The sequence below is a fragment of the Zingiber officinale genome, chromosome 8A, assembly GCF_018446385.1.
Source record: "Zingiber officinale cultivar Zhangliang chromosome 8A, Zo_v1.1, whole genome shotgun sequence".
Taxonomy (NCBI): domain Eukaryota; kingdom Viridiplantae; phylum Streptophyta; class Magnoliopsida; order Zingiberales; family Zingiberaceae; genus Zingiber; species Zingiber officinale.
Genome location: NC_056000.1, coordinates 69961231 through 69976203, shown reverse-complemented (window position 1 = coordinate 69976203; position 14973 = coordinate 69961231). Strand labels below are relative to the sequence as shown.

The 14973-nt window shown below is 36.2% G+C and overlaps 1 non-coding gene across 1 annotated transcript; it reads left to right on the top strand.

Annotated features, from left to right (window-relative positions):
• Positions 1–14611: 14611 nt before the first annotated feature.
• On the top strand, positions 14612–14719 carry LOC122013143. The gene has a single exon (XR_006120481.1). It is a non-coding gene; the product is annotated as a small nucleolar RNA R71 (small nucleolar RNA).
• The last annotated feature ends 254 nt before the right edge of the window (positions 14720–14973 follow it).

Sequence of the window (14973 nt, the reverse complement as noted above, 5' to 3'; positions counted from 1 at the left end):
GATAACATAACTTTCTGTGTGTGACGCCACACACCATGTTATCTACAATATAAATTAATTGAACAACTACATTTAGCATATAAATGTAGACATTTTAACTAATGTGATTCTTTATTTCAAAATAAATGTTTACAAAAGCTAGGCTTTTAGTATACACTCTTGTTGGTTGCTACTCGGAAAACCTAATGGTTCCACTGTACAAAAATTTTGTACAAAGGTCTGAACCTTTTCCTAGCTACCATGTGTTCTTTTAAATTAAACTTGGATCGCCTGCGGAACTTAACACGTTTGATCCAATGTTTAATCTATTTGTTCTTTTAGGTTTAGACTCGGATCTCCTACGGAACTTAACACGTTCGATCCAAATCACCTAGGTTATTAATTTCATTAAATATTAATTTCCAAAATTGGCTTCCAGTACTGACGTGGCGAGGCACATGGCCTTCTTGGATATGGGAACAACCACCACCGACTAGACAAAGCCTTTTAAGGAAAGTTAATATTTAATTTCCTTAAATAACTTTAGGTCAACCAAAAAGAACAATCAAATCACAAGGAAAAGAAAAAAAAACAAAAGAACACAACCTCGAAAACAAATTCGAAATACTAGAATCGCATGCCTCTTCTTCCTTACAAGTTTCGGCCATCAAAACTTCTCCTAGGATGAAGAGGTTCGGCCACCACCACCATGCTCCAAGGGATGCTAGAAACAAAACTTTCTTTCTCTCCTTCTTCTTCTTCTTCTCTAAACTTGATCCGGCCACCATATGAATCTCCACAAGAAGGATGAGGTTCGGCCATCAAAGAGAAGAGAGGAGGAGAGGATGGCCGACCATACCAAGGAAGAAAAGAGGGAGAAAATAGAATAGAGTTATTCACCATGAAGCCTTCTCTACCCCCTCTTTTATAATCCTTGGTCTTGGCAAATAAGGAAAATTTAATAAAAACTTCCTTAATTCTTTTGCCATTGAAAAGGAAAATTTATTTAATTAAAAAACAATTTTTCTTTTCAATTTACAATGGCCGGCCACACCATAAAATTTCCAAGCAAATAAAATTTTAAACACAAATTAAAACTTCCTTATTTGCTTCTGGAAATTTATAAAAAATTTCTCCAATAATTTTTCCCTTCATGATTGGTTAATAAAAAGAAAATTTTATAAATTAAAATCTTTCTTTTAACATGTGGATAAAAAGAAAGTTATCTCTAAAAATTAAAATATCTTTTAATTTACAAATAAGGAAAGATATTAAATCTTTTCTTAATCTTTTGTAGAAACTAATAAAAGAGAATTTTTAATTTTTAAACTTTTTTTAAATAATAAACATAATTAATAGGAAAGTTTTTACCAAAATTAAAATCAACCTTTTAATCTACAAATAAGGAAAGAGATTTAGCTCTTCTCTTAATCTTTTGTAGAATCTTATAAAAGGAAAGATTTAAATTTTTAAACTCTCTTTCAAATCATATTATCCACATAAGAAATTTTTTTTAAATTAAAATTCTTTTTTATTTTAATAGGGCCGGCCACCTAAGCTTGAGTTCAAGCTAGGGTCGGCCACATGAATTCACCCATGAACCAAGCCATGGCCGGCCCTAGCTTGGTCTCCAAGCTAGCTTGGCCGGCCCCTATAGGATGGGTAAGAAGGTGGGTATGTGGTGGGTATAAATCTCTATATACAAGAGGCTACGATAGGGACCGAGAGGAGGAATTGGTTTTGGTCTCCCGATGAAATTAAGCATCCCGTGTTCGCCCCGAACACACAACTTAACTTCATCAATAATAATTCATTCCACTAAAGAATTATTATTGAACTACCGCACCAATCCCAAATTACATTTTTGGGCTCCTTCTTATTATGAGTGTGTTAGTCTCCCTGTGTTTAAGATGTCGAATGTCCACTAATTAAGTGAGTTACTGACAACTCATTTAATTAATATCTTAGTCCAAGAGTAGTACCACTCAACCTCATCGTCATGTCGAACTAAGTCCACCTGCAGGGTTTAACATGACAATCCTTATGAGCTCCTCTTGGGGACATTCTCAACCTAGATTACTAGGACACAATTTCCTTCTATAATCAACAACACACACTATAAATGATATCATTTCCCAACTTATCGAGTTTATTGATTTATCGAACTAAATCTCACCCATTGATAAATTAAAGAAATAAATATCAAATATATGTGCTTGTTATTATATTAGGATTAAGAGCACACACTTCCATAATAACTGAGGTCTTTGTTCCTTCATAAAGTCAGTATAAAAGGAACGACTTCAAATGGTCCTACTCAATACACTCTAAGTGTACTAGTGTAATTATATAGTTAAGATAAACTAATACCTAATTACACTACGACCTTCCAATGGTTTGTTCCTTTCCATCTTGGTCGTGAGTTACTGTTTATAATTTATAAGGAACCTATAACATGATCTTCTATGTGTGACACCACACACCATGTTATCTATAATATAAATTAATTGAGCAATTATATTTATCGTAAATGTAGACATTTGACCAATGTGATTCTTATTTCTAGATAAATATACCAAAAGCTAGGCTTTTAGTATACATCCTAACAATCTCCCACTTATACTAAAAGACTAAGCTGCCATATCTGCTACCATACATCTGATTCCCAACCCTTCAACATGCTCATCAAAAGCTCTTGCCTTAAGGACCTTAGTGAAAGGATCTATAGGTCATCACCTGATGCAATCTAGGTGGCAACAACTTCTCCTCGTTTATACGATTTCTCGTATTGGGTGGTACTTGCACTCTATTGTGTTTACTTGCCTTATAGACTTATGGTTTCTTCGAGTTTTCTACTGCACCAATATCATTACAATAAATTGTAATAATCTTTGGACAAACCAGAAATCATATCTAAGTCTATCTTGAGGTTATTGAGTCATTCAGCTTTTATGGCTACCTCAGAGGCTTGCCATATACTAAACTTCTATGGTAGAGTCCAGAAAAACACCTATGCTTATCACTCTTCCATAGTTATGACTTTACCTCCTAAAGTAAACACAAAACCCCGAGGTTGACTTACTATTGTCCCTTTCCGATTGGATGTTAAAATCCATGCAACCCACAGGGAATAAATTATCTGCCTTATAAGCTAGCATATAATCTCTAGTGCCTCTAAGGTACTTCATTATATGCTTTACCGCAGATCAATGTCCTTGTCCAGAGTTGCTTTGATATCTACTAACTATGCCCACGGCAAAATAGATATCCAGTCTCGTACACAGCATTTCATACATTAGGCTTCCCATAGCCGAAGCATAAGGAACTGCCTTCATGTCCTTTATCTCCTTTGATGTCTACGGAGACATTTCTTTAGATAAAGTTACTCCATGCTAAAAAGGTAAGAAACCTTTCTTGGAGTTTTGCATGCTTAAAACGAGCAAGGATTTTTTTTTTGATATATGAAGCTTGGGATAATATTCTTTTCTTGCAATCCCTTATTACTTTGATCCCAAGAATATATTCATTCTCGCAAGTCCTTCATATCGAATTGTTTGGACAACCATACCCTTACTTCTGATAACATTTTGATATTGTTTCCAACTACCAAAAATGTTATCTACGTATAATACAAGAAATATCACCACGTTTCCATCACACCTTTTGTATACACAAGACTTATCCGGTTACTAAATAAATCCATAGGTCTGGATTCCTTTGATAAACCGGATGTTCCAAGACCTTGAAGCTTTGCCTCAGTCCATAGACTGATTGAGCTTGCACATAAAATGCTCTTTGCCCTTTGCAATGAACCCTTCTAGTTGCTTTGTATGGATGCTTTTTTCAAGACTTCCATTAAGGAATGCTATCTTGACATCCACTTGCTAAATAGATAAAAGAATCCGGATAGACTTAAGCATGACTACCAGTGAAAAAGTTTCCTTTTTCATCAAGCCTTGCTTTGAAAGTTTCCACCTTCCTATCTATCCATCTTTTCCTATTGTAGACATATTTTCACCCAATAATTTTTACACCATCTGGTGGTTCTACAAGCTTCCAGATTTGATTAGAATACATATATTCTAATTCTGTATTTATTGCTCTTTGCCAAGATGCTGTATCTTTATTTTGGAGTGTTTCATCATATTTCCGGGATCAGACTCATGTTCATTTGGGATCAAGTCCAAAAACTCTCCTAAAACATGAATCCTTTTGGTTGTTTGACAACCCTCCCACTACGATGATGTACTATCTATAATTGTGTATCAATTGTGATACGTGTTGCAGTTTCTTGTGATATTTCATCTTGTACAGTTGGTACTAGATTAGACATGTCCTTTATAATTTCTTTAAGAACAAATTTACTTATGGGCTTGTGATTCATTAAATAGTCCTCTTCTAAAAATCAGTCAGTGATGCTAACAATGACCTTCTGATTTGTAAGACTATAAACCTACTTTCGTTTCTCTAGGATAACCCACAAACAAGTGAATTCCTATCCAACTTATCATTGTCTCTCTTCAGCATATGTGTTGGACTATCCGAATCCGAATATGCTTCAAAATAGACTTACGCCTATTCAGCAATTCTATATGAGTAGAGAGTTATGACTTTGGAAGGTACTATGTTCACTTTCTTTTTCAGAGTATATCATTAAAACGAACTTGGTAATTGTCTGAATAACTCATCATCAATCTAATTATTTCCATAAGAGTCATATACCTTCTTTCTACTACACCATTCTGTTGGGGTGTACCAGGTGCAGTTAGTTGGGAGTGAATCCCTACTTTTGATAAGTAACTCCTAAATTGTCCCAAGAGGTACTTGCCACTATGATCTTACCATAGTGACTTGATACTTTTACTTTAACGTTTCTCCGCATCAGCCTTGTACTCTTTGAACTAATCAAAGCACTTAGTCTTGCGGCACATTAAGTAAATGTATTTGTATCTTGAATAGTTGTCTATAAAATAGATGAAATATTCGATACTACCTCTTGTCCGGATAGTCATAGGATCACACAAATCAGAATGAACCAATTCCAACATATCTTTGGCTCCATACCCCTTAGACTTAAAATCTTCTTGGTTATTTTTCCTTCCAAGTAAGATTCGCAGGTTGGAAAGATTTCCACTACTAATGAACCCAAAGTTCATTAGCTACCAATGCATCCTACTACAAGTTAATATAACCTAGCCTTAAATGCCAAAGATATAATTGGTTCATTTCCGAAGGTTGCTTTCTCTTAAAGTTAGAAGATGTGTTACTAATTTCCATTTGTTGCATCGTGAGAGTTATTGGATTATAAATTGTCAACCAACATACCAGAATAGATAACTTCCCTATTTTTCTTGATAACAACTTTGTTATCAAAATAGACACAATATCTATTCTATAATAGTTTAGAAACTGAAATCAGGTTCTTTCTAAACTTAGTATGTAAAAACAATTTCTAATAATCCATATTTTATTCCTATTAGAGAATAAACCTCTCCCACTGCAACAGCTGCTACTTTTGCAGTAGTGCCCATGTGGACGGTGTTTTTATTTTAGTTGTCGGGTTTCCTGGAATCCTGCAATGAATTGCAGACATGATTAATGGCATATGTATCTACACTTCAGGTTCTGGTAGATAACACCACTAAACATGTTTCAACTAATGAACTAAATACACCTATATTGTTCTTTAGTTCTAAAAAGACAAACTACCTTAATTTCCAAGTCCTATTTCCAATTTTTTTTTACAATCGGGACTACTAAGTCTTTTCTATAGTATAACAACTAGGGAATTGACGAACATTTTAAATCCTAAGAATCACAAAAATATTTGGTCAAGATCAATTCCTGTAAATCCCCATGAATTTTGTATGCCACGATAGTGTGGACGTATACAAAATCAAAGAAGAGATTTTATCTATTAATTTTATTATCTCGTCATCTTTACTTTATGACGAATAAAATTAATAGTTGATCTTTCTTTGATCAAATATTTGGTCAAAACTTTTGAATTTTAAAATAACATTGATTCCTCAAACAATATTATTTAAATTCACCAACACCTCAAACACCGTGAATTTTGCATGCCACGATAGTTTGGACGTATACAAAATTAAACATTTGTAAGAGGAGGGGTTTACCCATTAATTATCTTGTCAATAAATCTTTATGACAAATAAAATTACCTCAAACACCGTGAATTTTGTATGCCACGATAGTGTGGACGTATACAAAATCAAACATTTGTAAGAGGGGTTTTTAATTTTATTATCTTGTCAACTTATTTATTTGACAAATCAATAGTTGATTTTCTTCGGTCACACAAATAATAGCAGTGACTCCGATGGGGAGGATACTATTAGACGTGCCTAAGTGTATACCATTACTTGACACTAAGTCCGTTAATAAGATTGTGTCCCTTCCGATGGGGAAGATCACACGCTCTTAATTAACTTCCTATAGTCATCCAAAATGGAAGTTTAAGCTAGTGATCCGCAAACAAGCTCATCCGATATGGAGGAAGGCACTCAGAGCCAACGCGCAAGCTTGTTGCATCACTTATAAACTAGTAATGGAGACCGTGGAATTTATTTAAAAATAAATTCCTCTCCCACTTAGTTATTTAAAGTGAGAAATTTTGGCTATGCTAGCCTACTTAGCATGCATACTAACAAACACACACAACACAGCATAAAAAGCAATAAATAGAAAAACTAATTTTCAACTATTATGACTTTTATCTATTGCTGTCCTCCGTGTGTCGCCAACCCTAGCTGCTGCCATCTTTGTCCACCGCCACCGGGTCTAGTTGTCGCATCCATCTTGCTCCTTGTTCCGCTGCGCCTCTGATCCTCAAAAGGTTCCACGCCATGCAAGATTCGATCCGCGACATAAATAGAATTTTACATTTTTCGATCCTATATTCCTCGAAGGAATGTACATGTAAACTAGATCGAACATAAAATAAAATTTACATCCATCGATCCTATATTCCATAAAAGGAATGTACATGTAAACTAGATCGAACATAAAATAAAATTTACATCCATCGATCCTATATTCCATAAAAGGAATGTACATGTAACTAGATCAAAAAATAAAATCCTAATAAAACTAAATAAAGCTCCTGCTATATTTTATAATACAATCATGCACACACAATAAAATTCCCTTGACTTGTCCAAGGGTCCAATCACACACATAATAACTATAAGCCGTAATAGTTGGATCCTGCATCCACAAAGTTAGCACATCCTACTATTAACCTGCCTAAATTATGTATGACATGTGCATAATTAAACTAATACCAAATACACAGAGGCAAAACCCTAGCTCTGATACCAATTGTTGGTTGCTACTCAGAAAACCTAATGGTTCCACTGTAAAAAAATTTTGTACAAAGGTCTGAACCTTTTCCTAGCTACCATGTGTTCTTTTAAATTAAACTTGGATCGCCTGCGGAACTTAACACGTTTGATCCAAAGTTTAATCTATTTGTTCTTTTAGGTTTAGACTCGGATCTCCTGCGGAACTTAACACGTTCGATCCAAATCACCTAGGTTATTAATTTCATTAAATATTAATTTTCAAAATTGGCTTCCAGTACTGACGTGGCGAGGCACATGGCCTTCTTGGATATGAGAACAACCACCACCGACTAGACAAAGCCTTTTAAGGAAAGTTAATATTTAATTTCCTTAAATAACTTTAGGTCAACCGAAAAGAACAATCAAATCACAAGGAAAAGAAAAAAAAAACAAAAGAACACAACCTCGAAAACAAATTCGAAATACTAGAATCGCATGCCTCTTGTATTTGGTATTATTTCCAAAAATAACTAGTATGATGCGGAAAGGAAAAATACTAGTTATACCTTTTAGAAAGACCTCTTGATCTTCTACCGTATTCCTCTTCTAACCTCGGACATTGTGTGGGCAACGATCTTCCGAGATGAGAACCACCAAGCACCTTCTTCTTCCTTACAAGTTTCGGCCATCAAAACTTCTCCTAGGATGAAGAGGTTCGGCCACCACCACCATGCTCCAAGGGATGCTAGAAACAAAACTTTCTTTCTCTCCTTCTTCTTCTTCTCTAAACTTGATCCGGCCACCATATGAATCTCCACAAGAAGGATGAGGTTCGGCCATCAAAGAGAAGAGAGGAGGAGAGGATGGCCAAGGAAGAAAAGAGGGAGAAAATAGAATAGAGTTATTCACCATGAAGCCTTCTCTACCCCCTCTTTTATAATCCTTGGTCTTGGCAAATAAGGAAAATTTAATAAAAACTTCCTTAATTCTTTTGCCATTGAAAAGGAAAATTTATTTAATTAAAAAACAATTTTTCTTTTCAATTTACAATGGCCGGCCACACCATAAAATTTCCAAGCAAATAAAATTTTAAACACAAATTAAAACTTCCTTATTTGCTTCCGGAAATTTATAAAAAATTTCTCCAATAATTTTTCCCTTCATGATTGGTTAATAAAAATGAAATTTTATAAATTAAAATCTTTCTTTTAACATGTGGATAAAAAGAAAGTTATCTCTAAAAATTAAAATCTCTTTTAATCTACGAATAAGGAAAGATATTAAATCTTTTCTTAATCTTTTGTAGAAACTAATAAAAGAGAATTTTTAATTTTTAAACTTTATTTTAAATAATAAACATGATTAATAGGAAAGTTTTTACCAAAATTAAAATCAACCTTTTAATCTACAAATAAAGAAAGAGATTTAGCTTTTCTCTTAATCTTTTGTAGAATCTTATAAAAGGAAAGATTTAAATTTTTAAACTCTCTTTTAAATCATGTTATCCACATAAGAAAAATTTTTAAAATTAAAATTCCTTTTTATTTTAATAGGGTCGGCTACCTAAGCTTGAGTTCAAGCTAGGGCCGGCCACATGAATTCACCCATGAACCAAACCATGGCCGACCCTAGCTTGGTCTCCAAGCTAGCTTGGCCGGCCCCTATAGGATGGGTAAGAAGGTGGGTATGTGGTGGGTATAAATCTCTATATACAAGAGGCTACGATAGGGACCGAGAGGAGGAATTGGTTTTGGTCTCCCGATGAAATTAAGCATCCCGTGTTCGCCCCGAACACACAACTTAACTTCATCAATAATAATTCATTCCACTAAAGAATTATTATTGAACTACCGCACCAATCCCAAATTACATTTTTGGGCTCCTTCTTATTATGAGTGTGTTAGTCTCCCTGTGTTTAAGATGTCGAATGTCCACTAATTAAGTGAGTTACTGACAACTCATTTAATTAATATCTTAGTCCAAGAGTAGTACCACTCAACCTCATCGTCATGTCAGACTAAGTCCACCTGCAGGGTTTAACATGACAATCCTTATGAGCTCCTCTTGGGGACATTCTCAACCTAGATTAGTAGGACACAGTTTCCTTCTATAATCAACAACACATACTATAAGTGATATCATTTCCCAACTTATCGAGCTTATTGATTTATCGAACTAAATCTCACCCATTGATAAATTAAAGAAATAAATATCAAATATATGTGCTTGTTATTATATTAGGATGCAGGGTTTAACATGACAATCCTTATGAGCTCCTCTTGGGGACATTCTCAACCTAGATTACTAGGACACAGTTTCCTTCTATAATCAACAACACACACTATAAGTGATATCATTTCCCAACTTATCGAGCTTATTGATTTATCGAACTAAATCTCACCCATTGATAAATTAAAAAATAAATATCAAATATATGTGCTTGTTATTATATTAGGATTAAGAGCACACACTTCCATAATAACTGAGGTCTTTGTTCCTTCAAAAAGTCAGTATAAAAGGAATGACCTCAAAAGGTCCTACTCAATACACTCTAAGTGTACTAGTGTAATTATATAGTTAAGATAAACTAATACCTAATTACACTACGACCTTCCAATGGTTTGTTCCTTTCCATCTTGGTCGTGAGCTACTGTTTATAATTTATAAGGAACCTATAACATGATCTTCTGTATGTGACACTACACACCATGTTATCTACAATATAAATTAATTGAGCAACTACATTTATCGTAAATGTAGACATTTGACCAATGTGATTCTTATTTCTAGATAAATGTTTATACCAAAAGCTAGGCTTTTAGTATACATCCTAACAACTCTAGCATCCCTGTCAACATAAAACCAAATAAAGAGCATATCTCCGAAAAAAGAATAATAAATACTGAATAAACGATAAGAGAGATGATCGTGCAAAGAATATATACAAATAAACCATGTGAATGTGCGTTAAAACATGCATAAACGATCATAATATCTACGCACATCACACCCCCAAACTTGAACCTTTGCTTGTCCTCAAGAAAAACGCTATAATCTATGTTCATGAGTTCTTATAGTGTATCATAATCCCTAGTGTACTCGCCTAACTCTATCAACTAGTTTCATTGATAAGCATGATTGTGGAGTAACCTAAGTATGACCTAAGCATAAGTTCTTTGTGCTCGGTGCAATAAGTAACTCAAACTCTTCAAGTTTCAATTTTCTGTCCTAGTCAAGTCGTCATACAATTGAGTTCCTAATGTTATCGGTAATAGGCACTTACCTGCCACACACTTGGTTCGTTTTCCTTAAATTACACATGGTCTCAAAGGATACTACTCGGAATCAAGAGAAACATAACATTTATTTCCCCAGTAACCTAATTCGGTCTCAAAGGGACAAATTGTTAGTTTCCACTCACGACAACTATTTTGTTTATCCCTTATTCAACTCCTTATTATTATTATTATTTTTATTTTTATTTTTATTTTTTTTGGTGCTATAGAGGTGTAGCACTAATCACAAATGTCAGATGCATATGTTGAGATTTAGATTTTTCCAAATGAGCTTCCATGATCCGAGGTTATCCAGTAACCAAAATGTAACTAAGGAATCCCCATGGGAACAAAAGTACTAAGCAAATTGGATGAATCATAACTATTTCAAAATATTTCTACTATTCAAGCTTAAATACTTAAGTGAAGTGAAAGTAAGATCCTTAAGGTTAGGCCAAGACTTATATTAAACTCCGTACAATACTTAGCTTATTTCATGCTACTAAAGATAGAGAAAGGAGGTACACCAAGCATACTAACACTATCTCTACAACACATGAACTAAGAAATTACACGTGCTAGTCATTTTACTATTAGACAAGTCAGCAAAGGAAGTAGAAAGTTTGATGTTCTCAAATATGCCTCAAAACTTCAAAATAAAAACGATGAAAAACTACAAGTAGGAAAAGGAAGTGCAAATGAGATGCAAGAAATATGAAATTAAAAGAAATAAAAATGAAATGCAAGTAGATAAAGCAAACTAAATAAATTTGCAGATAAGAAAAGGACTCGACTCAGGTTGTGCAAACATAACATCCCCCCAGACTTAGACTTTTCATCATCCCGATGAAATCAATACGGTGACGATAGAGGGGATAAGGGGGTTCTTTGATCCAGTTATTGACATCCAAAATTCATTCTAGTTAATAGCACTATCAAATCCATGGGCACCACTAGTAGGTAAACCAAAACAAATATTAAAATCACTAAACGTCCACTGAGTTTCTTTGTTTATCAACCTAAAAGATATGACCCCTATATAGTCATCCTCAGAAGAAAATTTAACATCAATTGAGCTCAAAAATTCAAGGACTAGGCGGGGGTAAGTCGGTAAATGTGTGTACATAATGTCATTCCAGTCTAATGAGATAATCATCCAATCTACGTCATCCCTAATTCCTAACATATCCATGGTAGTGAGATCCATATATCTAGTGCACATAATTTTTCTAGCGGCCAGAATATCATATCTAGCTTTATGCTCATGATTTCTAAAAATAATATTAAATTTGTTTCCGTTACCTTCGTCGTGTGCCACCCTTTTCCCTTTGCCTTTGGAAGAAGAGGCCTTTCCTTAGCCTTTGTCTCCTCCTGGTGTATCTCTTTCACCAGATCCACCGCTTCCTCGTCGGAGTCTCTTCAAGATTTGACACATGATGTGCAAGGTGAACTTGAGGAACTTCTTGTGGGTGGAGATGGATCTTGAGGATGGAGGAGGGGAAAGAAAAAGAATAGGAAAATTGTTCCTCTCTTTCCTGATTTGGGGCTTGAAGAAATCCTGAATCTAGATGTAGATCTTAGTAAAGATGAGTTTTAGGTGTAGGAATTGGAGGTTGATGAGGTGTAGTGGGGAGGAAAAAGCTTTTGAGAGAGAAGGAGATGGGAATTAGGGCTTTTTAGGGAAGTTGGTGGCGCACACGGGTAAGGTATGACCATGTCTTAAAGACACGGCCTGGTAGCTTGGGTCGCCGCATGGCTATGCCGGTTGGCACGACTCCTTCTTTTCTCCTCTCGGTCGAGATCGCACCATCGTGCCAGATCTGCACAGCCCGTGCCCTCTTCCCCTCTAGTGACTTCGCACGGTCGTGCCAGTTGGCACGGCCGTGTATTATTCTTTCTCTGCACAAGCCACACGGTCATGCAGGGTTGCACGACTAGTGGCATTTCTTCCTCTGTTAGCTTCACACAACCATGTGGGGTCACACGACCGACTATCTTACGCGCGTAGCGTCTCACCCTTCACCTTTTTGACTCCTCTGATGCCCCCACGCCCATGAAATGATCACAGCCAACTCGTGGAGGTTATGCACATCCTGCAAACAAAGATTCGACAATAAAAAACATACTTCATTGAACTAACTAAAAAAAATAGAATGACAAATTGATAACGAATTAAAATGAAAACCCTTGGGTTGCCTCCCAAGAAGCACTTGTTTTGAGTCTTTAGCTCGACCCTATATCAGTTAGTGTGGACTAAACCTATGGAAGCATGACTCTCCTCCTAGGGTTAATGCTCCAATCTGCTCCTTCAGTTTCGCTCGTGCAGGACAGATGTACTTCTCTTTTCTTGTTAGAGGCGACCTCTCTTGGAAATTGCATTCCTTAGCTTTGTGTATATTCATCTTACTAGAATTTCCGTGAGAAGAGGAGATGTAGTTAGGATAATCAAATAAATCAAATTCTAACCTTTCTTTACTGATCTCCAAGGATAACTTGTGATTTTTCACATCAATGAGGGCTCCAGCGGTGGCGAGAAATGGTCTTCCAAGGATAATTAGGATCTTGGGATCCTCCTTCATATCCAAGACAATAAAATCTGTGGGAATGATGCATCCGCCTACCTCTACTGGCACATCTTCCACTATACCCATTGGGTATCTACATGAATGGTCAGCCAATTATAGTGTCATAGTAGTAAATTTGATGTTCTGAAGTCCTAGCTTCTTACATAACGAGTATGGAAGTAGGCTAACACTCGCTCCCAAGTCACAGAAAGCCTTCTGTATGAGCTCAGAGCCAATTTTACACGGTATAGAAAAGCTTCCTAGATCCTGGAGCTTTGGAGGAATATTTGCCATGAGTAGAGCGCTGAACTTCTCTGTCAATGCTACAATCTCGAAGTCGCCCTTCTGTCTTCTGTTAGATAGAATACCTTTTAAAAATTTGGCGAACTTCGACATTTGGTGCAGTGTGTCTATCAGAGGTACTTCAATGTAGATTTCTTTAATCTTCTTAACGAATCGGTGGAACTCTTCATCCTTTTGGGATGTAATTAGTTTCTGGGGGAAAGGAATTGCCTAACTTTATGGGGGAAGTGGAAGAGTTCGTTCAACCTTCTTGGTGATCTCCTCCCTATCTTTGTTCTAAACCAAATTAGGCATGAGAGGAGAGAGCTCTTCCTTTGAGTTAATTCCTTTCTGAGCAGTCATTTGGGGATTTCCCAAAGTCCGTCCGCTCCTCAGCTCAATGCGGTTGCAATGTTCCATCGGGTTCATGTCGGGTTTTCCCGGAAATGCTCATAGTGCTCTTGAAAAGGACTGAGCTATCTGGGTGATTTTGTTGTCTTGCATCTTTTAATGCTTTTCAGAATTCTCCAATCTTTGATTCAATTGCTTGATTTCATTCTTCATCTCTTTTTGCTCCAAGAGAGTTTCTTCAAGCATCTTTTCGATTCTGGACAGTTGTGAAGGTTGTTGTTGTTGATAAGCCTGTTGTCCAGGTTGGTAGCTTTATTGCTCAGGTTGGTAACTTTGTTTTATTGGTCCTTGATCTTGATTGCCCCGGTAAGAAAAATTTGGGTGGTTCCTCCACCCAGGGTTGTATGTGTTGGAGTAGGGATTGTTTTGCTTTTGGTTATAACTGACTATCGCATCGCATTGCTCAAGTTAGTTCATTTGTGCTTGTATTGGTCCTAGGGAGCAAGTATCTTGAGCATGATCCAAACTTTCACAAGTTTCGCAAGCACACACTATTGCATTGGCTGTGTTATTCCCCATGGTCTCAAGCTTCTTGGTCAGAGCATCCAGCTTTGCAGACATGAGCGTGACTGCATCTACGTTGAATTTTCCTGATGCCTTTATTGGATTCCTAGAGAAAGAACCTCTAGATCTTTCAATTGGCCACTAATGGTGGTTCTGTGCCACATTTTCTATGATCTCTTCAACTTCATCAAAGCTCTTGTTCATTAACGTCCCTCCTGTTGCATAATCGAGGGGCACCTTCGTGTGGTAGTTGATTCCATTGTAGAACATGTGTAGCACCAACCACTTCTCGAGGCTATGATGGGGGCACTGTCTCAGCATACTCTTGAATCTGTCCCATGCTTCGAATAGCGATTCTGAGTCTATCTGTTTGAAGCTTGCAATTAAATTCCTCATGTGTGCAGTTTTACTCGGTGGGCAAAAATTTTCCAAAAATTTCTACTCACACCGATCCCAAGATGTTATGTTGTTTGCTGGTAGAGAATTAAGGCATTGCTTGGCTCTATTTTCAGGAAAAATCTAAAAAGAAGTAACCTTACTATTTCTGGAGGGACCCCATTTACTTTCATAGTACTGCAGGTCTCATAGAAAAGCTCCAAGTGATGATTTGGATCGTTGTGTGGTCCTCCTCCAAATTGATTTTGTTGGACCATG